We start from the raw sequence: 27350 nt of genomic DNA, 5'->3' as shown, positions 1-27350 counted from the left end.
TTGCATTGGACAATGATGACAACAGAGGAAAGTAAGCATGTTTTCTGATAAAGGGTAGAAGAAAGCATAAACTATACCTGTCTTCCTGCTTGTTTTATCTCTTCATTGACTACATCATGTCCTTTGTGTTCTGTTACTGCACACATACTGCAGATCAGCTTCTGGTCTGTCCTGCAGAACACCTCCAGAGCTCTGTGGTGCTCCTGACAGAGTCTCTCCTCCAGGTCTCCAGTCACCTCCACCAGGGTGTGTCTCTGTAGTTTAGGTACTGTGTAGTGCTTCCTAACGTGGGTCTCACAGTAGGGACTGAGTGCAGGTCAGACAGAATTTCACAGCTCTGACCTCATCACAGACATCACAGACCACCTCTCCTGGCCTGATGATGCTAAGTGGAAGGAAATTACACACATTAAAACATAACAAAATACATTACCTTATTAGATTTACCAAGCAACTTTAAATTTCACAAGAAACATTTACTTTATATACATGTCAATCATGTACACTATATATAAACAAAAGTATGTGGACACCCTCCAAATTAGTGGATCTGTCTATTTCAGCCACACCCGTTGCTCACATGTATATAAAACAAGCACACAGCCATGCAATCTCCATAGACAAACATTGGCAGTAGAATGGCCTTACTGAAGAGCTCAGTGACTTTCAACGTGGCACCATCATAGGATGCCACCTTTCCAACAAGTCAGTTTGTCAAATTTCTGCCCTGCTAGAGCTTCCCCGGTCAACTGTAAGTGGTGTTGTTGTGAATTGGAAAGGTCTAGGAGCAACAACGGCTCACCTGCAAAATGGTAGGCCACACAAGCTCACAGAAAGGGAATGCGGATTGCTGAAGCGCGTAGCACAAACAAATTGTCTGTCCTCGGTTATAACACTCACTACCCAGTTCCAAACAGCCACTTGAAGCAACATCAGCACAATAACTGTTCATCGGGAGCTTCATGAAATGGGTTTCCATGGCGAGCAGCCGCAAACAAGCCTAACATCACCATGCTCAATGCCAAGCGTTGGCTGGACTGGTGTAAAGCTCGCCGCCATTGGACTCTGGAGCAGTGGAAATGCGTTCTCTGGAGTGATGAATCACGCTTCACCATCTGGCAGTCCGACAGACAAATCTGGGTTTGGCGGATGCTAGGAGAACGCCACGCACTGCGAATGCATAGTGCCAACTGTATAGTTTGGTGGCGGAGGAATAATGGTCTGGGGCTGGTTTTCATGGTTCAGGCCCCTTAGTTCCAGTGAAGGGAAATCTTAACGCTACATCATACAATTACATTCTAGACGATACTGTGCTTCAATCTTTGTGGCAACAGTTTGGGGAAGGCCCTTCCCTGTTTCAGCATGACAATGCCCCGTGCACAAAGCGAGGTCCATACATTAATGGTTTGTCGAGATCAGTGTGGAATAACTTAAATGCACTGCACAGAGCCCTGACCTCAACCCCATCAAACACATTTGGGATGAACACCGAGGCCTAATCGCCCAACATCAATGCCCGCCCTCACTAATGCTCTTGAGGCTGAATGGAAGCAAGTCCCCTCAGCAATGTAATTCCAACATCTAGTGGAAAACCTTCCCAGAAGAGTGGAGGCTGTTATAGCAGCAAAGGGGGGACCAACTCCATATTAATGGCCATGATTTTGGAATGAGATGTTCAACGAGTATGGTTTAATTTTATGTATCATTAAGGCAAATGTAGGGAGAGGTCAAAGGTAAAATAAGAATATTAGTAATAAACATGATTATGTTTAAATGAATGTATGTGCTCTGTCGCAGGGGCTCTCAAACTGTGGCCCATGGGCTTGTTATAGACACATGGTATGCATTACCGTAGTTCTTTTTTTTTTAAGAAGGGGCCTAAGCCACGCAGCCAATAGAATGATAGAATGAGAGGCTTCATATAGAAAAAAGCATCCATGACCTTTTGGAGTGGACATTGTGTGACAGCTGGACGTTGAAAAAAAAGGGTGGTGCAGAACTAAAAAAGTTAGGAATGTACGCATGTTTTTTCATCTATGTGTATATAAGAGATCTCTAAGCCAGAGAGAGACAGTTGTTCCATGGGGCAAACTCGGCTTTGTTATGCAATAAAGTCTAATTCTTGAATTCACAAGCTCCGGTGTCTTGAGAGATATTTTTGAGTTGATTATCTATTAGCCAAATATTTCTACGACATATTTGGCGAGCTTGGCCAGGAGTTGAAAAATAGGGATCAGAGACGGTATACATCTGCAGTTGTGAAACGGCTTGGACGGACCATACAAACAAATGCGGCCGCTTTTAAAAGGTAAGCCAAGTTCTTACTTATATAGTATAACGTTTGTGTGGTCCGATCCGGGGCTCGGCAACATCTAAAGAAATACCAAGTAGGTCTCTCCAAATTTAAGAACCAGAGAATTAAAAACTAGGCGCTTTTGAATTTAAGAATACATGTTGCTGTCGTTTGTCTGAACCGTCTGTTCAATTGATTTGATTCATTTGATTCATCTTGCTGATCGCTCTGTCTGGGTCACTTCGACACGGGCGGCTGTCCAGCTGGTTGAGCGATCAGACAATAACATGTTAAATCCTGTGGATACCGCTTTGGAGAGCTAAAATTAGCACTCCAGAGGTCTGAACGGGCAGGTGGCTAGCTAAATTTGGGACCTACAGATACCGCTCTAGACATGTAGTGAAAATGAATCGTCTTGAGGACTGCTTAGGTAGGCAGAAATCCTGTGTAATACCGCTCCTTTTTCTGTGTTGAGGAAGTGTAACAGAAAAAATAGGGCAGAATTTACAGGTCGCTTAGGAAAGCGTAGTAGAAGTCCAGGTGTGTAGAGGAAGACTGGGCTAAATAATAGAAATCCTGTGGATATGCCGCTTTGGAGAGCTAAAATTAGCACTCCAGAGGTCTGAACGGGCAGGTAGGGCATCATCCTGTGTTGTGGTGATGCCAAAATTAGGTAGGGTCGATCAGGTAAAAAAAGTTAGGTCATCCAGCGTTGGTGACACCATAAATTGGAGTAACACCGGTCATCCTGAGTAGGTGAACGGGTTAAATAGCTACAAGGGCTTAAAATGTTTGATAAAGTGTTATATAGAGTAGGTCTGCTCATCTCGTATGGTGAATGGGTTGCTTGGGCGGCTGTGAGTCATTCAACTGTCTGATTCATTTGGGCACAAGTGGCTGCTCATCTGTGTGAGTGAGAATAATAAGAAATCCTGCAAGTAAATAGCCTTTCTGTAAGGAAAGGAAATATATTTGAGGTTGTTTGAAGCTTCTGTCTGATGGAGAAAGGGCGTGCCCAATCTCACATTAGGGAAAGAGAAGAATAAATGGTGCGTGGATATTCATTGACCAACTGAGTGTAGAAAATTCACGTTACCAGGAGGCGTAGAATAAATCCTGTTGGAGGAACAGGTCACCTGTACCGGTGTGGTCATATGACGTCTATGCATTTTATTTTGATAAATCTTTTAGGGTATGTTTCTGACATTATATTTAGAACCTTTAGAGGTGATGTAGTATTATGATAAATTGACTACAGTAAAATAATAACTAGGATAGGGTTAACATTCCAAATTTGGGCCCTTTGATAGAATAAAATATTCCTGTAGGTTATGCAAATAGTAATTAAGCGCGTTTGAGAACAACATTGTATAAATATGGAATAAAAGTGGTATAATGGTGTAAATTAGTCGCACTCTGAAGTTAGAATGGTTCCGCTGAGACTAGATTGTGATTAACAGATTGTGGCAATAAAGAATAATTAGAAACATGAATGGTTTGGTAGATATGAATATATTGGAATGGAATGCATTTTCTGTGAGTGTTATTTCATACGAGGGATTGGATAAAATTATAGGTGTTGACTTGCCCAAACACGTAGACGTACGTGGAAATGGGAGAGAGTACATAGGACATGTGGTAGAATTAAGCATTATAATAAACTATCTATTATTTCAGAAGCAGATATATAATTCATTTGGTTAGGTCGTTAGATCTGTTTCCAAATCAATGAATGTGGGGTTTGATTTGTTGACTGCTAAATTGATTACGTTGAGCGTGTGAGATTTGTGTCCTTCAAAGCTATTTTCTGATAAAGTGTGGTATGTGCCAGATACTAAAACTGCTGACCATTATCATTCGAATAAAGGAGGATTAACTTGTCATTTCAATAAAGCATAGATTCTGCATCGCTGAACAGAGTCTAGGTTTTCTAAGTATAGTTTAGCTATAGTTGTGGGTTGTTAAGATTGAAGGAACATTCAGGATAAGACTGGGCGATTTAGCAGCCTGCGTCTTTTCAGACTGAAGGACTCACTTATTCAACGGGAAAGAAGGAGGAGTGTCTATAGTCTAAATCAGAAAGGACAGATACATTTGAATAGCGGACTGGCAATTTCGATAAGAGATTTGGCCATAATTTGAATTGTTTAGGTAGACTGGAATGAAAGTAAGGTATTTTAATATTATGAATATACATATATTATTAGTTATTGTTGGGATGTGAATAGACTTTACTAATGCCATGAATTAGTTTCCGGTTAAAAGAGAGTCATACTTGCTTGACTGTATCGAGCTGAAAGAGATATTTGAAGCAAGTTTGAATAGCTGGATGGAAAACATTTATTTGACAAAATTCTAATTGTTATTACTTTATTCTATGGTTTGCGTGACATCAGTAATGTATGCGAATAGTTGGTGAATTGTAGAATGATAATGTATTTTCGTTGCGTGAACTAGGGGATGCAAGGAGCTTTGGCTATTATAAGCTGAGTGAATAGCACCAATTTATAGTGGGTTCTAGATTTGTTGAATAAACTAACTTATATTTTAAACTAAAGTAATGCAATAGGCTACAATTATAACATTATCAGAAAAAGGCACTATACGCTCATCTGTGGTCCTCTGTAGCTCAGTTGGTAGAGCACGGTGCGTGCAACGCCAGGGTTGGGTGTTCGATTCCCAAGGGGGCTAGTATAAGTATAATAATGTATGAGCCCACTAATTGTGTGTCGCTTGGAATAAGAGCATCTGCTAAATGACTAAAATGTTAACGGAGAGGAGACTACGTGGTAGTAATTTTTATTCATTGAATAAGGTTTTGCTAGATTAAACGAGTGACAATGGTGGAATATGTCTATAAATAAATTGGATTGTGATAAATGGATGATTTCGATATATGATGGTAAACTACAGCAAGTGTTTGGTGTTACTTGTAGCTTACTTAGAAAGGATATATTAATAGATCTCATTCATTCTGTAATGGCGGGGTGATGGTTTAATTGCGTGGCTATGATTTTAGTTGATTACAGGAGAAATAGGATATAGTTTACGACACATGGAGAAGTGAATGTCTTTTATGGTAATAGATCAACTGAACCAAACATGATGCTACTATGGAAATGTAGCATGATTAATGGTGTTAAGTTCGTTTTTAAACCCTATGATAGAGGTAAATGCAGAACGCTGTTTGAAAGTGTTCTATTGGGTCTGCTAGGAAAAATTGAAGAATTTCCATTTTTGTCTGTGGGTGTTAAACATTGGGGCTTGCTGAAACGTGAGAACGCTATAAGGGACATTATGGGTTAAGTTAGGTGTACAAGGATCGCGTATTTTGTATGACTGTAAGTCGCTTTGGATAAAAGCGTCTGCTAAATGGCATATTTTATTATTATTATTATTATTATTATCGGCAGGAAATTGCTAGCTAGTTAGTGGTGAGAGCTAGTGCTGTTTTCGTTGGGTGACGTCACTTGCTCTATGAACTGGAAGTAGATGCTTTGTGTGGCATTGGTGGAGCGATAGGTAACGGTGCTTCGGTGGTGAATGTTGTCAATGTGTGCAGAGGGTCCCTGGTTCGAATCCAGTAGGGGACAGAAAGCGAATCTTTTACATTGATGTTATTGATGTGAATTACTGGTTTCATTGATAACATTATAGGAAAGATGTTGTCCTACCAATCCATGTTGGATAGGATAACATAGTAATTAAAATTGCATATTGGTGAATTTTATGTTTTATTGGTTTTTACTATAAATATAAAATAATTTGTAATCTGTTGAGGTACCATTATGAGGGAAATTAGCAGTAGAGTATGATAGATATTGTAGAGGGTTTAAAAATAAGTTAATTGGGTGATGAGACAGGTTGACTTGATGTTGAATGGGATTGTTTAATAGAAGTAATTATTTCTACTTAGGAGAATGAGAATATGTTATTAGGTAGTATTGCTTTGTGGAGACGATTTACCAATGAAGAACATGTCTCGATAGTTGAATAAGGAACGATATTTGATAATTGATCATTTTATATGACATTATATAGTTTGTTTAAACAGCAGTGAGTTATGATGATGTTTTATTACTTCAGATAACGATAATTTGTTTATAGGACGTTGAACCTTGGGAGGTAGTTGTTGCTGTTGGCTTGATGGATTAAGTAGACATCTTTTTATGGGTTTTGGATTATGAAACAATAAGTTGATATTAAAAAAAAGAAAAAAAGAAAAGTAAACATCAATGCAACAGTTTGCTGACGTTTAAATTACTAAAATGGGGTTATAGGTTTATAGTGGAAGGTGTAGTTAACATAATAAAACGTGTTATTATCTAGTGTCTTCTAAGTGGGAGTTTCTTTTAAGGGTTGATGGGAGTCTCCTATAATATTATGTTAGGGTAAGGTAGGACCACGACCTATCAAACAATTTTAAATTGATGCTGGGGTTAATGATTGTTGATGAGATAGGACTGGGGATATATGTATGATGTTTGTGTGTAATTACTATCTTTGGATTGTTGATTATATGTTAACGACATGTATACTTTCTCTTCCAGGAACATGGGGATTTGTTATTGGGAGGTTAAAAAAGTCGGTAGTCTAGGGTGGAACTAGTTAGTAAAATTAAGTAGTTTTATTTTTAGGTTGTCATAGGGAGCTACCAAAATAAATAAGGCCTGGCCATTTTTGTTTGGTTATTGTTTTACTATATGGTGTTCAAATAACCACAAACAAACTACTTAGTATGAAATGTTAGTTGTATAGGATTTTTATTTCTATTTGGGGTTTTTAGATGGGATGGAAGTGAAATATCTTAAAGGGGCATACACATGTAATTTGGGTTTTATTTACTGAGGGATAAGTAAATATGTGTGATTTATTTTGAAAAGAGCTGTACTAAGGAATTACAACATTTATGAAAGGTCTTGATGGTTGTTAGGAGTAGTATACTATTGGATGAAACAATACATTGAATGATTTCAATGACCTCTGAAATCTGTCCTGGCTTTATAGTGTGACCTGATCACCCGCATTATGAATTCTAGAGGCATGCTGAATTAGGGGGTTAGATAAAATAAGGATAATTGTGAAGAAGTTTATAATTTGGAAAAAATCCTATATATAAATTAGTCGAAACAGGACAAGGATGAAGTGAGAGGGTTAGTCCTGAAGGAGAGGTATTCCTTGAATAGTGTTATGGAATACAGTTAAGTAAAGATATACTCAAGGGTTGTCATTTTAAGGTTAGTTATTATTTTAGGTTTGATAGGCAATATTGTTTTGTTTTGTTTTTCTGTACACATGAATCATGATGTGATGCATATGTCCAAGGGGGAAGTTGGGATTACAGAGGTTTTAATGGTTTATTATGGTTTTGTGGGGAAATATGCAAGGTGTGTTAAGGATATGAGCAGTAGTAATAATGTGTTATGGGTTAGGTTAAATCATTTTTGTTTTTGTGATAGGAGGCATGGTGTAGAGGTGGTCTGTCTATGAGATAAGTGGACTACAACAAGCTGGAAGCAGGTGTGCTTCATAATCTCAAGGCTTCTCTTGATGGATGAGAGGACATAAGTAGCATACTGTGTCTCACCTAACCTAACAATGTTCTTAAGATTTTCTTTTCATGGGTGAAGATAACTCTGCCCAACTGAGTAGGATAATCTGAGTATTTTCTGTGCCCTGGAGACTATGTGATGGCAAAAGACTACAGAAGAAAGAGCTGGAAAGACCCTATGTGGAGGGGCCTGTACCAGGTGTTGTTGGCTACCTTAATGATGGTAAAAGTGGTGGAGACAGATACTAAGATTCATGTTTCCCACTATAGGAGTGTTCCAACCTCAGCCATTGGGTAGCATTGTTATTTTTTGTGTGTGTCTGTGCTTGTGTCTTTGCAGCAGTATCTCTGAGCTTCCTATGGGTAGGCTGTTTGAAGGACACTTTTTACAGACAGATGTCGATAGATTGAGAGGGACTCTGGCTGATCCGGAGACCCTAGTGACGGGGAAGGTTAACAACTGAAGTGACCATACACATCGTTGTCCAGGTTATACCAACGATGGTACGGATAGAGGGGAGTATCGGGTATCATCTTAATCATTGTACCAGAGTGAGGGAACTGATGATTAAGAGACTTTAAGGACCTTCCAGACCGCCGAGAGATTCCAGACCACCGAGAGATTCCAGACCACTGAGAGATTCCAGACCTCCAAGACGCACCAGATATCCTATCATTGATTTCTCTACACTTTACTAGTTACCTGAGAATAAGGGGAATGGAGTACTGATAATAATAAAGAGCAGAAGAACAAGACATAGAAGGGATATAGACAGGATGTCACGACCATCTATGAAATAGGACCAAAGCGCAGCGTTGGGGAGTGAACATGACTTTAATGTTGACAAAACAAAACACGATCCGTAACGTCCTCAGTACATCGACTGAACATAGAACAAAAACCCACAAACCAACAGTGAAACACAACAGTATATATATGGCTCCCAATCAGAGATAACGAGCCGACAGCTGACACTCGTTACCTCCGATTGGGAGTCATTGACCAATACCAAAACACAAACAAATGAAACTCACCCATACCCAACACCACCAAAAGAAATACAACCCTGGCTCTAAAATAAAAGTCCATAGAGCCAGAGTGTCACAGTACCCCCCTAAAGGTGCGAACTCCGGGCGTACCAGCATACAGTCTAGGGGAGGGTCTGGGTGGGCGTCTGTCCACCGGTGGCGGTTCTGCCCCTGGTCGTGCTCCCATCCCACCTTAGTCACCACCCGCTTCCCTAGCCTCCTCCACATTACCACCCCCAACTACACCCCACTGGGTTAATGGCGGCACTGGACTAAGTGGCATCACCGGACTCAGGGGCAGCACCGGACTAAGGGGGCAGCACCGGGCTAAGGGCAGCACCGGGCTAAGGGGCAGCACCGGGCTAAGGGGCAGCACCGGACTAAGGGGCAGCACCGGGCTAAGGGGCAGCACGGGACTAAGGGACAGCACCGGGCTAAGGGGCAGCACCGGACTGAATGGCGGATCCTGGCTGGCTGGCTCTGGCGGATCCTGGCTGGCTGGCGGATCCGGGCTGGGACGGCTCTGGCGGATCCCCTGGCTGGACGGCTCTGGCGGATCCTGGCTGGCGGCTCTGGCGGATCCTGGCTGGACGGCTCATGGCTGGCTGACGGATCTGGCTGCTCATGCGCTGGCTGACGGATCTGGCTGCTCATGGATGGCTGACGGATCTGGCTGCTCATGGCTGGCTGACGGATCTGGCTGCTCATGGCTGGCGGAAGGATCTGGCTGCTCATGGCTGGCGGAAGGATCTGGCTGCTCATGGCTGGCGGAAGGCTCTGGCTGATCCTGTCTGGCGGACGGCTCTGGCTGATCCTGTCTGGCGGACGGCTCTGGCTGGACAGGGCTGACGACGCACCCCGTAGGCTCGGTGCGTTGAGCAGGGACAGGCCGGGCTGGGCTGGCGAAACGCACCACAGATTTGGTGCGGGGCGCAGGAACAGACAGAACCGCACTGGGGACACACACCCTGGCCCTACACGGGGATCAGGAACGGGCCGGACCGGACTGGAAACACCCCCAGTACCTCTCGCCGTGCCTCCACACTTTCCATCCCCTTTCGTAACCAGTGGCCCCCTTAAACTGGCGGCCATCTCTGCCAACCTCTTGCACTCCTCCAGGCCGTACACCTTCTGCCCCGACGTCGTGAGCCCCCCTAAAATTCTGGGGTCTCTCCTCTCGGTGGACCAGGCCTCCATAGTCCTCTCCCAACCTTCGCTCTTCTGGCTGCACCACTCGTATTCCAACTGCTGCTTGGTCTCGTTGTGGTGGGTTTTTCTGTCACGACCGATCTATGAAATAGGACCAAAGCGCAGCGTTGGGAGTGAACATGACTTTAATGTTGACAAAACAAAACACGATCCGTAACGTCCTCAGTACATCGACTGAACATAGAACAAAAACCCACAAACCAACAGTGAAACACAACAGTATATATATGGCTCCCAATCAGAGATAACGAGCCGACAGCTGACACTCGTTACCTCCGATTGGGAGTCATTGACCAATTACCAAAACACAAACAAATGAAACTCACCCATACCCAACACCACCAAAAGAAATACAACCCTGGCTCTAAAATAAAAGTCCATAGAGCCAGAGTGTCACACAGGATTAGAATGTATATTCTTGCACAGGCAGGAACCATAACTAAAAAATACAGGAAGGGATCACTATTAAAATACAAGGGTTAAAATATTATTGGTGTGTGAGAAACCAGCACAAAGAGTATGGGGAAGTCACATGGGGTAGTGTGACCTGAAGATAATGAAAGAAAGAGACAGGTGAATCATAGACATAAGGAGAACAGTCCAAGACTTAGATAAACAATTTGATGTAGTATTTTGTGGTCCTCTGTAGCTCAGCTGGTAGAGCACGGCGCTTGTAACGCCAAGGTAGTGGGTTCGATCCCCGGGACCACCCATACACAAAAAAAAATGTATGCACGCATGACTGTAAGTCGCTTTGGATAAAAGCGTCTGCTAAATGGCATATTATTATTATTATTATATTTGGTGTTAGATTTCCAGGGGGAAGTGTTATTGGAGTAGTTATTCCTTGGGAAAGTGCATTAAACCCTGTATATGTTAGAGCTATACTGTCACGATCGTCGGGAACAGATGACCAAGGCGCAGCGTTGCAGGCAAACATACTCTTTAATTAGAGACACGATCAAAAACAACAAACGATACGTGACAGTTCACGGTCTAACATAACCAGACTAGAAACAAGATCCCACAAACACAAATGGGAAACAGACAGTTTAAATATGGCTCCCAATCAGAGACAACCAACGACAGCTGACACTCGTTGCCTCTGATTGGGAGCCACTCAGGCCAACATAGAAATACACATACTCGATAAACAAATGAAATGCACACCCTGGCTCAACATACAAGTGTCCCCAGAGCCAGGGCGTGACAGTACCCCCTAAAGGCGCGGGACTCGGACCGCGCCACCAAACACCACAGGGGAGGGACCGGGTGGGCACTCTGCTTAGGCGGCGGATCCGGCTCGGGCCTGATCCCGCTCCCTCTCCAACCCCCCAAAGTACCCCTGGTCCGGGTCTGGCCCCGCTGGCCGGAGCTGGACTGCACACTGGTGGAGCCGGATTGCTCTAGCTCGGCGTGAAGCATCTGACCGGTGCGGACCAGCCACCGTGGAACAGGCACGGCCGTGCCGGACTGGCCGACGCACACTACTGGCTTGGTGTGGGGAGCAGGACCGGCCGCGCCGGGCTGGCGCAAACGCACCACTGACTTGGTGCGGGGAGCAGGAGCGGGCGGACCGGGCTGACGAAGCGCACCACTGACTTGTGCGCGGGAGCAGAACGGGCCGAGCTGGGCTGACGAAACGCACCACTGACTTGGTGAGGGAGCAGGAATGGGCGGACCGGGCTGGCGACGCACACCACTGACTTGGTGCGGGGAGCAGGAACGGGCCGCTGAAGCTGACGAAACGCACCACTGACTTGGTGCGGGAGCAGGAGCGGGCGGACCGGGCTGACGAGCGCACCACTGACAGGTGCGGGGAGCAGAAACGGGCCGAGCTGGGCTGACGAACGCACCACTGAGTTGGTGCGGGGAGCAGGAATGGGCCGGACCGGGCTGACGGCCGCACCACTGACTTGGTGCGGGGAGCAGGAGCGGCCAGACCGGGCTGACGAGCGCACCACTGACTTGGTGCGAGTGGCAGGAACAGGCCGGACCGCACTGGGAACACACACCACTGGCCCTACGTGGGGATCAGGGAACAGGCCGGACCGGACTGGCAACACACGCCAGTACCTCTCGCCGTGCCTTTACATCCTCCCTTCCCCCCTGGTGACCAGTGACTCCCGTAACCTGGCGGTCTCCTGCTGCCCCGTCGTCCACGGCGTTAGCCCCCCCTAAAAATGTATGGGCTTGTCTCTCCCCATGCTCATGGCCTCCATCCCTCTTGTCAGACTCTCACTCATCTCCTCCCAGGTCCATCCTCTCTCCCCGTCACACTGCTTGATCCAGTCGAGGTGGGATCTTCTGTCACGATCGTCGGGAACAGAGGACCAAGGCGCAGCGTTGCAGGCAAACATACTCTTTAATTAGAGACACGATCAAAAACAACAAACGATCACGTGACAGTTCACGGTCTAACATAACCAGACTAGAAACAAGATCCCACAAACACAAATGGGAAACAGACAGTTTAAATATGGCTCCCAATCAGAGACAACCAACGACAGCTGACACTCGTTGCCTCTGATTGGGAGCCACTCAGGCCAACATAGAAATACACATACTCGATAAACAAATGAAATGCACACCCTGGCTCAACATACAAGTGTCCCCAGAGCCAGGGCGTGACATATACCAAATACAGAAGAAAGGGAATTGAAGGAGCCGTTAAACAATGATTGATATAGATGAGTACAATATATTATATTACAATTAAATAAAGAAAATAGTCTAATATGCACCACATCTCCGTTTAAAGAATTAACAGTAGTTCAACATTTTCACAGTTACTAGGACTGTGTTATGATTCAACTACAACTTTTGTCATATAAGGAACTCGGGAACACCAAATTGGCCAGCAGAATGTTTGTAATATTTAGGAAATCCTAAATAAAAAATTTTTTATGATCAACCAGGATGAGGAGAGAAGTGTAAGCAATTGTTAGAATAGGAACAAGGAAAGGGAAACACCAGAGTAATGTCAAATATAGTATGAGCAAAAATATAGGAATGTTACAATAAAACAATTGGGTTATATAATTTGGGAGAATTCAAGGGAGAATGTGAAACTAGGGGGTGTTTAAACAGATAGCCTTTGGAATACAGGGGCCCCTCAAAGGAAAATCTATCAGGCGTTAGATAGAAATGGGTATAAGAATGAGTGATGAAACATAATGATTTGTCATGTAGACAATGTTAATAGGGATGTTTTGGATTGGAAATTAACTCAACTGAACTGTTATGATCTGTCCGTTCCTGAGGTTACTACAGATGGTGTCGTAATGCATTGCAGAGATCATTTGGCCCAGAACGGTGTAAACCTCAATAAAAACCCAAAATCCTCTACTCGGCTAAAGAGGAACAACAAAAGCGTTGAAGACATTCCTGTCTGACACCACTTCTGCCAGGAGACCTGAATCCAGCATCAAATCAAAGCAATCAATTGCCTTCTCTTTTGTGCCTTTTCTTTCAAGAATGTGAGGAAATAGGTCTATGCAAATGCAACGTTCTTCCTAGTTTGGGTATACTTGTTTGCACATGGACAAAACAGAATGATGGTGGAGGTGTGGCGGTTCAGGTGTGACATTGGAATTGGGACATTGCTATGGGCAATCCAAGATGAACTATGAAGCTATCTGAAGAACATAATGAAGACGCCAGAAGATTGAGTGCCGGTAGAGGAAGGGAGTGTTAGTTGAGGTAGTATGTTGATTAAGGAGGTATTATACACTACTAAATTTATAGTAATTTGGACAATGCATTAAGGTACTGATCTGTTGTAATTCTCGTTATGAGGAAGTTAATGCTAGAATTATTATAATATATATATGTACATTCGGCCAGTGTCAGTATGTGCCAAGGTGAGAGTTTTAACTTTGAATGATGGAACAAAGGTGACTAATTAAGAATTGTCATTCTAAAGTTGTTTTGGGTAATTAATTTGATTATGATTATAAATTATAAGTGGACTGATTGATCTGAATAACTTATTAATATTAATGCTTAGTGATGTTGATATGGCAATTACTTGATTAGATATGGATATTGATTATTTTGATTGTTATAATATTGTGATATGGGTAATTAATCTTTGTATTGTTGGGACATTGTTGGAATGTCCCATAGGGGGGATTATATGGTATTATGTTATGTATCATTAAGGCAAATGTAGGGAGAGGTCAAAGGTAAAATAAGAATATTAGTAATAAACATGATTATGTTTAAATGAATGTATGTGCTTTGTCGCAGGGGCTCTCAAACTGTGGCCCATGGGCTTGTTATAGACACATGGTATGCATTACCGTAGTTCTTTTGTTTAAGAAGGGGCCTAAGCCACGCAGCCAATAGAATGATAGAATGAGAGGCTTCATATAGAAAAAAGCATTCATGACCTTTTGGAGTGGACATTGTGTGACAGCTGGACGTTGAAAAAAAAGGGTGGTGCAGAACTAAAAAAAGTTAGGAATGTACGCATGTTTTTTCATCTGTGTGTATATAAGAGATCTCTAAGCCAGAGAGAGACAGTTGTTCCATGGGGCAAACTCGGCTTTGTTATGCAATAAAGTCTAATTCTTGAATTCACAAGCTCCGGTGTCTTGAGAGATATTTTTGAGTTGATTATCTATTAGTCAAATATTTCTACGACACGAGCAGGTGACCACATACTTTTGGTAAGGTAGTGTATGTCATACAACTCCATGTAATAATGCATGTGTTGTTGGTTTACCTTTCATCCTTGGTTTGGTCTCCATCATCACTTGGGTCTATGCTTGAATTCACTGACTGGTCAATCTGGTCACTCATAGACATATGACTATCTGTACGTAGCTGGAGATGCTTCAAATTGTTTCTGTGAACAAAGAAAGATGCTGAAAGTTTTCACAATTGATCTGGCAGGGCTGTTGTTGGATCATAACTACTATCTCCTACTGTTGTGCCCTTGCTCAAGCACACAACTTCTTCATGGTCACTGCACAGTGGCTCCTCTCAGAGTTGTGTGTGTGTGATGCAGTGGCGTGTATTTATGGATGCTTCCCAAAAGATTTTACCAAAAAAATCAAATAATGTATCTTTCGTCTCTCTGTGTTTCATCATTTTTCTTCAATTTGCAAGATAATTAATGTATCTCATTGGAGAAAGCATCTGAGTGAGCACCTCTACCTTCGTTGTTGTACATTTTACTTTTGGTTTTGTACACCAGCTTCAAAACAGCTGAAAATACAATATCTTTGGTTATGGAAAATATATTTCACAGCGGTTTAGATGGTACAATCATTCTCTACACAACGACTGCTTGTTTTGTCACATAAACTGAAATTAGGTAAAATATTAAAATTTTAGCAACCAGGAAATGGCGGAGAGATTTCTGCATAGTGCATCTTTAATGTGGTGATGCCATTTGGCATCCCGTGCGTTGTTACTTTAAAAGACACTTGCTGATCAATTGATAGTTTTCTCAACCAATGAGAAGTTACAAAAGGTTTTCAGAGAAAAGAGGTGGATCTAGTGGAGAACAGAAGGAGATGAAATGAGAGGACATGCATGTAAAAATACCATTTAACGTGAGTTACATAGAGTCAAGAAGTGTATTTTGAGCTGAGAAAGTAACTGCCTTATAAAGGTAAATTAAAGTGGGACTGACAGCGTTTTAGCAACATGAAATCTCATTAGAATCTCTTCACATACACCCCCAGGAAGAATATGACACTTTTTTGTGTGTGTTCAGAGCACACACTGCACTATTGACAGTGGACGCTCTGAGGAGTAGGGTTGATCTGAGTGTTCTGACCTCACAACGGCAGTCAAGCACCCACGCTAACTCGCTAAAGTTGGCTAGCTTGCTAGCTACTTCCAGACAGTACACCTCACTCTGACCATTTTACTCACCCTAGCAGAGCTGGTTAGGCTGTTATCTAGAGCATTAGTAACTGTGCTGCTGGCAACAATTTAATTACGTTTTCTTCCTGACTGTTTACTGACACCGGTCATATTCAACGGGTATTGCGCGTTTGTAAATCAATCAGTTATAGTCCGCCACAGTGGACGCGTCATAATACCCATAAAAACACGGAAATGGTTCCAATGGTATTTCCGCCTTGCCATGAAAATGAACTTAATTTCCACTGCATTTCTGCCCTGCCACAAAAGGACCAGCTGACATCATGTCAGTGATTTGCTCGTTAACACAGGTGAGAGTGTTGACGAGGACAAAGCTGGAGATCACTCTGTCATGCTGATTGAGTTAGAATAACAGACTGGAAGCTTTAAAAGGAGGGTGGTGCTTGAAATCATTATTCTTCCTCTGTTAACCATGGTTACCTGCAACGAAACACATGCCGTCATCATTGCTTTGCACAAAAAGGGCTTCACAGGCAAGGATATTGCTGCTAGTAAGATTGCACCTAAATCAACCATTTATCGGATCATCAAGAACTTCAAGGAGAGAGGTTCAATTGTTGTGAAGAAGGCATCAGGGCGCCCAAGAAAGTCCAGGAAGCGCCAGGACCGTCTCCTAAAGTTGATTCGGCTGCGGGATCGGGGCACCACCAGTGCAGAGCTTGCTCAGGAATGGCAGCAGGCAGGAGTGACTGCATCTGCACGCACAGTGAGGCGAAGACCTTTGGAGGATGGCCTGGTGTCAAGAAGGGCAGCAAAGAAGCCACTTCTCTCCAGGAAAAACATCAGGGACAGACTGATATTCTGCAAAAGGTACAGGGATTGGACTGCTGAGGACTGGGGTAAAGTCATTTTCTCCTGATGAATCCCCTTTCCGATTGTTTGGGGCATCCAGAAAACACCTTGTCCGGGAGAAGACAAGGTGAGCGCTACCATCAGTCCTGTGTCATGGCAACAGTAAAGCATCCTGAGACCATTCATGTGTGGGGTTGCTTCTCAGCCAAGGAGTGGGCTCACTCACAATTTTGCCTAAGAACACAGCCATGAATAAATAATGGTACCAACATATCCTCCGAGAGCAACTTCTCCCAACCATCCAAGAACAGTTTGGTGACGACCAATGCCTTTTCCAGCATGATGGAGCACTGTGCCATAGGGCAAAAGTGATAACTAATTGGCTGGGGGAACAAAACATCGACATTTTGGGTCCATGGCCAGGAAACTCCCCAGACCTTAATCCCAATGAGAACTTGTGGTCGATCCTCAAGAGGCAGGTGGACAAACAAAAACCCACAACTTCTGACAAACTCCAAGCATTGATTATGCAAGAATGGGCTGCCATCAGTCATGATGTTGCCCAGAAGTTAATTGACAGCATGCCAGGGTGGATTGCAGAGGTCTTGAAAAAGAAGGGTCAACACTGCAAATATCAACTCTTTGCATAAACTTAATGTAATTGTCAATAAAAGCATTTGACACGTATGGAATGCTTGTAATTATACTTCAGTATACCATAGTAAAATCTGACAAAAATATCTCATAACACTGAAGCAGCGAACTTTGTGACCAATACTTGTGTCATTCTCAAAACCTTTGACCATGACTGTACAAGGCCAGCTGTGATTTACAACCTGATGGCAAGCAATATTTTTGGGACTACCAAGAAATGTATTTGTGAATTACAGTACCAGTCAAAAAGTTGGACATACCTACTCATTCAAGGGTTTTTCTTTATTTTTACAAGTAAGTCAAAGAGCTTTCCACCTTGATTGTTTGTCCATAATTCTTTTCAAAATTCTTCAAGCTCTGTCAAATTGGTTGTTGCTAGACAACCATTTTCAGGTCTTGCCATAGATTTTGAAGTAGATTGAAATCAAAACTGTAACTCGGCCACTGCAAATCACTGTCTTCTTGGTGAGCAACTCCAGCATAGATTTGGCAGTGTGTTTTAGGTTATTATCCTGCTGAAAGGGGAATTCATCTCCCAGTGTCTGGTGGAAAGCATACTGAACCAGGTTTTCCCTCTAGGATTTTGCCTGTGTTTAGCTCCATTCCGTTTATTTTTATCCTGAAAAAACTCCCAGTCCTTAACGATTAAAGCATACCCATAACATGATGCAGCCACCACTATGCTTGAAAATATGGAGAGTGGTACTCAGTAATGTGTTGTATTGGATTTGCCCCAAACATAACACTTTGTATTCAGGACAAAAGTGAATTGCTTTTGCCACATTTATTGCAGTATTACTTTAGTGCCTTGTTGCAAACAGGATGCATATTTTGGAATATTTGTAATTGATTATGTACAGGCTTCCTTCTTTTTCACTCTGTCAATTAGGTTAGTATTGTGGAGTAACTACAATGTTGATGCATCCTCAGTTTTCTCCTATCACAGACATTAAACTCTTTAACTGTTTTAAAGTCACCATTGGCCTCATGGTGAATTCCCTGAGCGGTTTCCTTCCTCTCTGGCAACTGAGTTAGGAAGGATGCCTGTATATTTGTAGTGACTGGGTGTATTGATACACAATCCAAAGTTCATAGCTTCACCATGCTCAAACAGATATTCAATGTCTGTACCAATCAGTGGCCTTCTTTGCAAGGCATTTAAAACCTTCCTGGTCTTTGTGGTTGAATCAAGTGTTTGAAATTCACTGCTCGACTGAGGGACCTTACAGATAATTGTATGTGAGATTAAGTAGTCATTCAAAATCATGTTAAACACTATTATTGCACACAGAGTGAGTCCATGCAACTTATTATGTGAGTTGTTAAACTAATTTTACTCCTGAACTTATTTAGGTTTGCCATAACAAAGGGGTTGAATACTTACTGACTCAAGACCTTTCAGCTTTCCATATCTTATACATTTCTACACATTTTTAAAAACATAATTCCACTTTGACATTATCTCAATGTAACCCATTAAATTCAGGCTGTAACAAAACAAAATGTGGAAAAAGTCAAGGGGGGTGAATACCTTTGACATTTAAGTCATTTAGCAGACGCTCTTATCCAGAGCGACTTACAATTAGTGAGTGCATACATTTTTCATACTGGCCCCCCGTGAATACTTTCTGAAGCCACTGTATCCAGCAACACCTCCCTTATAAGCATTCCTGTCTCGTCTATAGATGTTATATCATTGTATTGCTACTGCTGTACTATCAAAGGAATTATCTAAGTAAGTCCTCAAAAATGGCTAATATAATAATGTTATCTGATGTTAGCAAGTTATTGACTTCATTAACCTTATTTCTAAGGCTACATATATTAATATGGGCCATTTTCAGCCCTTTCCTGGGTAGCTTATCAGAGATAGACATAATATGGAAAAGAACAAACAAAGCAAGAGAAAAACAAATATTCAGCAGTCCATTAATCAGTTGGTGTGTTTTAAGTGTGTGTGTGTTGCGGGGTTGAAGCTACGAACCCATAGGCTTGGCTCTCTACTCCCTTCCAGGCTTTTGGGAGGGAGGGTGGACAATGAGCCTGTCATAGCGTATGTAAGCAATGTCCCCATGGTCTCTGGCAGCTTTCATGGCTGGGATAAGTTCTTTCCTCTTCTGGCGCACAGCTTCAGGATAGTCCTCGTTGAGGAAGATGTACGTTCCTCTCAAGTTCATGGCTCTTTCCAGAACAGCTACCTTTCATTGAAATTAAGAAATGTGACCACTATTGGGCTTATCACCTGGGACGGTGGTGGGTTTTCCAGTCCTGTTGGTGCGCTCCACCTCAATCTTCCTGTGGTCCATCTTCAGTTTCTCTGAGATCATTTCCCTTACTTTGTCCTCAGACTCCAGATCTCATGGAGATTATGCAATTCCGTCCACCACAACGTTGTTCCTCCTTGATTGTCCCTCAAGATAATCTGATTATTCCATCATTGTTATCATGGATTCACTTACAGAACTGATGTCCTCTCTCAATGACTTACAGATTGCTGTCATCTTGCCGTTCTCCTGTTTAAACTCATCGAGCTGACCCTCGGAGAACTGCAAACTGTTCTTCAGGTCCTGGACCTCTCTGGTCCTGGACCTCTTTGTAGCAACTGATAATGTAATAACTGGCAATAATTTAATACCTGCTAATAGCGTAATAACTTTTGCATTTATAATGTAATAAATGCTGATAATGTAATAAATTGCCAATAATGTAATAAATATTCTGAATGCATAATGGAATAAAATGTTTGTGCTTAATGTAATAATTATTATAAATATATTATATTTGCGTTGATTATTACATTATAAAGTGGGTCACCTTTTTTCATCAATAGTGTAATAACTTAAACCAATAATGTAATAACAACATAGAAACACCATTTTCTTTGATATCATGCATACTAATTGTCATACACTTGAGAAACACTTTGCATTTGTATCCACTGCCACAACAGACTTGCAACCTTACAGAAAATAAAGAAAATAATGCACTTTTTACTCCATACATTTTCCCTGACACCCAAAAGTACTTGTTACATTTTCAATGCTTAGCAGGACAGAAAAATAGTCAAATTCTGTCACACCCTGGCTCGGGGACTCATTATGTTGAGCCAGGGTGTGTTCACTCTATGTGTGTATTTCTATGTTGGTGTTCATTCTAGTTTGTTGTAGTCTATGTTTGCCTGAGGGACTCCCCAATCAGAGGCAACGAGTGTCAGCTGTTGGCTGGTTGTCTCTGATTGGGAGCCATATTTATCTGTATGTTTTCCCTTTGTGGTTGTGGGTTTTTGTTCCGTGTTCGGTCATTGTCACCGTGGACTTCACGAGTCGTGTTTTGTTTTGAAACTTTAACTAATTAAAGTCATGTTTGTTTCTCACGCTGCGCCTTGGTCCTCTCCCCTCCTTAGACGAACGGGACAGAAAAACCCACCGTACCAGGACCAAGCAGCGTGTCCAGGAGCAGGCAGACTGGACATGGGAGGAAGCGCCGGGAAAGGAGATGGAGAGGCTGGCGATGGCCCAGGTGGGCAAATCGTGGTCCTGGGAGGACATGCTCGGGGGCAAAGGGCCATGGGCAAGGATTAAGTCCCTGGCGAGAGAGGAGCAGCGGCGTCAGCAGTGTCATCGTCGGACGGTCGAGAGGCAACCCCAAGAAATTTTTAGGAGGGGGCACACGGCATGGACGACGGGGCTGACGGAGGCAAAGATGGGGGCGGATCCAGAAGGCCACCAGGCCAGGGGTACACCGCCCTGTACGTCCTGTAGCGGATGCCTCACACAGAGTGTGAGGGTAGGCATTCAGCCAGGACGGGGTTGTGGCCGCTCTTCACTCCAGGCCTCCTATCCGTCTCCACAGCCCGGTTCGGCCTGTCCCTGCTCCACGCACCAAGCCTACGGTGTGCGTCGACAGCCCAGCCCGGCCTGTCCCTGCTCCACGCACCAAGCCTACGGTGTGCGTCGACAGCCCAGCCCGGCCTGTCCCTGCTCCACGCACCAAGCCTACGGTGTGCGTCGCCAGCCCGGTCCGGCCTGTTCCTGCCACCCGCACCAAGTTTACGGTGCGCTGCCGCCAGCCCGACCGGCCTGTTCCTGCCACCCCGCACCAAGTTTACGGTGCGCGTCGCCAGCCCGACCCGGCCTGTTCCTGCCACTCGCACTCAAGCCTACGGTGCGCGTCGCCAGCCCGGTCCGGCCTGTTCCTGCCACTCGCACCAAGCCTCACGGTGCGCGTCGCCAGCCCGGTCCGGCCTGTTCCTGCCACCCGCACCAAGTCTACGGTGTGCGTCGTCAGCCCGGTCCGGCCTGTTCCTGCCACCCGCACAGCCTACGGTGTGTCGCCGACAGCCCAGCCCGGCCTGTCCCTGCTCCACGCACCAAGCCTACGGTGTGCGTCGACAGCCCAGCCCGGCCTGTCCCTGCTCCACGCACCAAGCCTACGGTGTGCGTCGCCAGCCCGGTCCGGCCTGTTCCTGCCACCCGCACCAAGTTTACGGTGCGCGTCGCCAGCCCGACCCGGCCTGTTCCTGCCACCCGCACTAGTTTACGGTCGCGCCGCCAGCCCGACCCGGCCTGTTCCCTGCCACTCGCACCAAGCCTACGGTACGTGCCGCCAGCCCGGTCCGGCCTGTTCCTGCCACCCGCACCAAGTCTACGGTGTCGTCGTCAGCCCGGTCCGGCCTGTTCCTGCCACCCGCACCAAGTCTCGGTGCGCGTCGCCAGCCCGACCCGGCCTGTTCCTGCCACTCGCACCAAACCCACGGTGCGCTGTCGCCAGCCCGGGTCCGGCCTGTTCCCGCCACTCGCACTCAGCCAGGGGTGCGAGTCGTCAGCCTGGTAAGGCCCATCTCTCTTCCACGCACCAAGCCAGGGGTGCGAGTCGTCAGCCTGGTAATGCCCATTCCTCCTCCACGCACCAGGCCAGGGGTGCGCGTCGTCAGCCTGGTAAGGCCCATTCCTCCTCCACGCATCTAGCCAGGGGTGCGCGCGTCAGCCTGGTAAGGCCCGTTCCTCCTCCATGCACCAAGCCAGGGGTGCAAGTCGACAGCCTGGTAAGGACCGCTCCTGTTAAGTCCAGTCCTGCTCCAGCCGGCGGGGCCAGACTGGACCAGGGGCGCATTGGGGGGTGTATTGAAGGGTGGTGGTCAAGGCCGGAGCCAGAACCGCCGCCGAGGAGGTATGCCCGCCCAGCCCTCCCCTATTTTGTTTAGGCACGGTCGCAGTCCGCGCCTTTAGGGGTGGGTACTGTCACACCCTGGCTCGGGGACTCATTATGTTGAGCCAGGGTGTGTTCACTCTATGTGTGTATTTCTATGTTGGTGTTCATTCTAGTTTGTTGTAGTCTATGTTTGCCTGAGTGACTCCCAATCAGAGGCAACGAGTGTCAGCTGTTGGCTGGTTGTCTCTGATTGGGAGCCATATTTATCTGTATGTTTTCCCTTTGTGGTTGTGGGTTTTTGTTCCGTGTTCGGTCATTGTCACCGTGGACTTCACGAGTCGTGATTTGTTTTGAAACTTTAACTAATTAAAGTCATGTTTGTTTCTCACGCTGCGCGTTGGTCTACTCATTACTACGACGATCGTGACAAATTCACACACTTATCAAGAGAACATCCCTGGTCATCTCTACTGCCTCTGATCTGGCAGACTTACTAAACACAAATGCTTTGCTTTGTTTATAAATTATGTCTGAGTGTTGGAGTGTGTCACTGGCTATCCGTAATTTAAAAAACAAGAAAATTGTGCCATTTAGTTTGCTTAATATAAGGAATTTGAAATGATTTATACTTTTACTTTGATACTTAAGTATATTTGAGCAATTACATTTACTTTTACTCAAGTATGAAAATTGGGTACTTTTTCCACCACTGTCAGTTGCTACAAGGTCATCAATTTTTTATTAGTTGACTCCACCAGTATTTGGACAGAACACTTGAAGCTAATTTCTTGTTGTCGTAACAACTGCTTGTAGAACTATTTTTGTTCGTTTAAAAGATCCTTCCCCTGTGATAGAGACACCACTGTCCTCAACTCCCACCGGCTTTGGTCTTTATCATGGTAGAAATGTAGGCTACGCTGTTACTCCTCGCAGTTCCAGACATGGCAGGTCGCAGGAAAGATGGAAACAGCAACAAACAGCAGGAATCTAGACAGCCATAAGCCCGGGACAATCCGTGGTCCCAGCCACAAGGGCTAATCGCCGTGGAGCTGCATTCAAGCCATCAAGAAAACCGTGCTAGCTTGATAGGCAGCACCAATGGGCATTTTCTGATAGCAAGAAACGCCCTGAATTGGGTTCACAATGCCGTCGCAAATAGCTAGGCTAATTTTAGACACAGCCAGACAGTGGTTGTAAGCTTGTAACGCTAACGTCATGGTGCATGCAAACAACTCACTTGCGAAAATACACTAATTGAAAATATCCTCTGCGTGCTCCATCTAGCTACCGGAAATGTTTACGGCAGGACATGAACGGATAGGGCTCTGGAAGGATGTCCCAACTCCACCCTTTCCTCTCTGCCAAACTGACGTTGGTTTTAGTACAGACGTGTATGCTGGAACATTGGTACATTGTGGGAGGTAACATGTCTGTCTACAGAGACTACTTTGCTTGTGCCGAGTCATTTTCAATGAAAGATGACCCGTAACTGGTTTGGTTCTGGTATATATTAACTGGAAAGTGTTAACTCAACAATGTCAGCCACGAGTGGGTGGGAGTTTTAATGTTGAATCCAAATTATTCATGGCCCGTAATAAAGACACCCCAAAAGAGCTTGTTGCACGCCCGCATAAGTCTGAATACCAAAAACTGCCATGTGCTTAATTCCAAAAACTCTTAGGAAACGTGTAGGCCTATCTTTCTTAAAGGGATAATGCGATATTTGGGCAATTAAGCCCTTTTTCTACTTACCCAGAGTTAAACAAACTGATGGATAACAATTGTTTGTCTTTGTGTGCAGTTTGAAGGAAGACGCTAACTAACATTAGTGCAATTGCAAGTTGTCTGTAGACTTCCAGTCATTGCGCTAATGCTAGTTAGCAATGGCTCACAAAACAACCTTCAACTTCCTTCAAACTGCACGCAGAGACATAAAAATGCTATCCATGAGTTCATGAATAAAATGGAGTGGCTGGGTTGCTAAAAACATTGTGTGCCTCTTCCCAATAGCAAACACAACTAACCTTCTGCATATGTGCAGGATTCTCTACTTTATCATTTTTTGCTACCAACACTGCCACTTCCCCTCTCCTGTGTGTGTGTGTGTGTGTGTGTGTGTGTGTGTGTGTGTGTGTGTGTGTGTGTGTTAAATTGGGATAGTTAGTTAAGTGTTGAAGTTTAATAAAAAATATATAATTTTAGCATACAATGTTAATGCCATATTTTCTGTTAAATATCACCACAACCTAGCAACCACTGTTGCTTGTACTTTAGCTGTAACCTTGATTAATTGGCTACAGTAGCTAGCTAGCACTTTCCTCACCGTGATGTTAACAGAACTATTCAACGGTGGGTGGACCCCACAAAAGACATTGTGACCCGACTTGCCGTGCATGCTATCCCCACTGAATAGACTGTATCCCGTGACATCCAGATGGTTACCAATACCAATATTATAATATTTCTCATGAAGTTTGCAGAGGAAAACATTTAGCGAAGATGTTCCCGGCGGTGATATTGTCTCTGATCCTGTCTCAGCTCGCATGTCTCTGATCCTGTCTCAGCTCAAATGTCTCTGATCCTGTCTCAGCTGTCTCTGATCCTGTCTCAGCTCGCATGTCTCACAGCATCTAACACATGCGCAGAACGTGATTCGTTTTGTGCCTCTGGGTAAGAAAAGTCTGATTTGGTTGCACAGCCTCTGCCTAAATAAAATGTATGATCTTACTTCTCTTTTTGAGCTGAGTTCACCTCCTCGTCTTCTTCATCCGTATTCAGTGACTGGTGACTTTTTGCTGATGCATAACTCAGAGTTGGTGACTCTGCTCTCTCCAGAAGGACACTGAAAGTACAGTAGAATAGAGTAATTCATAACTTTGAGGAGTAGAAGCATCAAAAGTCAACCAATTAGTATTGATATCAACTTCAACAAAATGCCATAAAGTAGGTGCATATTTGACCGCAGATTCAAAGGTTAGGATTAGGGCTTAGGTATTGAAATTGGTTGTTAAGTTTAGGATTAAAGTTAAAAGTTTAGACTTAAGGTCAGGGTTGGGGACGTGAGGTTAGGGGTCAAATCTTTTTGAGCAAAGTCTCCTTTGAAAAGAATAGTAAAACAACACTATGAGAGGTGGATATAACAGAACAAAAAACAATTAATTCATTGGAATTGACATCAAAATGAATAAAGTCAATCTCTCACCCTCATTTGGAATTGCTAAAACCTGTTTTCGCTTTGTCATTATGGGGTGTGTAGATTGATGAGGAAAAACATTTATTTAATCAATTTGAATCAATTTTTCGGTCTGGATACTTTCCAAAGGCACTGTACATACATACATACATACATACATACATACATACATACATACATACATACATACATACATACATACAGTGCTTTCGGAAAGTATTAAAGACCCCTTGACATTTTTCACATTTTGTTACGTTACAGCCTTATTCTAAAATGTATTACATTGTTGTTTTTTTCATCATCGATCTACACACAATACCCCATAATGACAAAGCAAAAACAGGTTTTTAGAAATGTTTGCTCATTTATAAAAAAGGAAAAACTGAAATATCAAATGTACATAAGTATTCAATCCCTTGAATCAGTACTTTGTTGGACACACCTACTCATTCCAGGGTTTTTCTTAATTTGTACTATTTTCTACATTGTAGAATAATAGTGAAGACATCAAAACTATGAAATAACACATATGGAATCATGTAGTAATCAAAAAGGTGTTAAACAAATCAAAATATATTTTATATTTGAGATTCTTCAAAGTAGCCCACCCTTTGCCTTGATGACAGCTTTGTACACCCTTGGCATTCTCTCAACCAGCTTCATGAGGTAGTCACCTGGAATGCATTTCAATTAACAGGTGTGCCTTGTTAAAAGTTAATTTGTGGAATTTCTTTCCTTCTTAATGCGTTTGAGCCAATCAGTTGTGTTGTGTGACAAGGTAGGGGTGGTATACAGAAGATAGCCCTATTTGGTAAAAGACCAAGTCCATATTATGTCAAGAACAGCTCAAATAAGCAAAGAGAAACGACAGTCCAGCATTACTTTAAGACATGAATATCAGTCAATCTGGAAAATGTCAATAACTTTGAAAGTTTCTTCAAGTGCAGTCGCTAAAAACCATCAAGCGCTATGATGAAACTGGCTCATGAGGACCGCCACAGGAAAGGAAGACCCAGAGTTAACTCTGCTGCAGAGGATAAGTTCATTAGAGTTAGCTGCACTCAGATTGCAGCCCAAATAAATGCTTCACAGAGTTCAAGTAACAGACACATCTCAACATCAACTGTTCAGAGGAGACTGCGTGAATCAGGCCTTCATGGTCAAATTGCTGCAAAGAAACCACTACTAAATGTCACGATCGTCTAGAACAGGAGACCAATGCGCAGCGTTACGAGTGAACATAGTATATTTATTAAATACTCACACGAGCAAAAACAAACAAACAACGAATCCGTGACGTCTGTGGTACAACACGCACACACACGAACAAAATCCCACCACCCGAAAGGAAAACAGATAGATTAAATATGGCTCCCAATCAGAGACAAACAGCCGACAGCTGACACTCGTTTTGCCTCTGATTGGGAGTCACACCGGCAAACATAGAAAATAAACCACCTAGAACACCCACCAGAGAAACCGAAAACATAGAATGAACACACCCTGGTTCAACATAATGAGTCCCCGAACCAGGGATGTGACAGTACTTCCCTAAAGGCGCGGACTGTGACCGCGCC

The 27350-nt window shown here is 43.7% G+C and overlaps 1 long non-coding RNA gene across 1 annotated transcript; it reads right to left on the bottom strand.

Moving 5' to 3' along the window:
- Positions 1-303: 303 nt before the first annotated feature.
- LOC123483996 lies at positions 304-25414 on the bottom strand. The gene is made up of 3 exons (XR_006658372.1): positions 25309-25414; positions 14812-14934; positions 304-376 (listed from the first exon to the last, which is right to left on the bottom strand). It is a non-coding gene; the product is annotated as an uncharacterized LOC123483996 (long non-coding RNA).
- Positions 25415-27350: the final 1936 nt, after the last annotated feature.

The sequence above is a fragment of the Coregonus clupeaformis genome, unplaced genomic scaffold (assembly GCF_020615455.1).
Source record: "Coregonus clupeaformis isolate EN_2021a unplaced genomic scaffold, ASM2061545v1 scaf0177, whole genome shotgun sequence".
Lineage (NCBI taxonomy): Eukaryota > Metazoa > Chordata > Actinopteri > Salmoniformes > Salmonidae > Coregonus > Coregonus clupeaformis.
The sequence above is the reverse complement of the archived record's forward strand: the minus strand, read 5'-3'. Positions and strand labels throughout refer to the sequence as shown.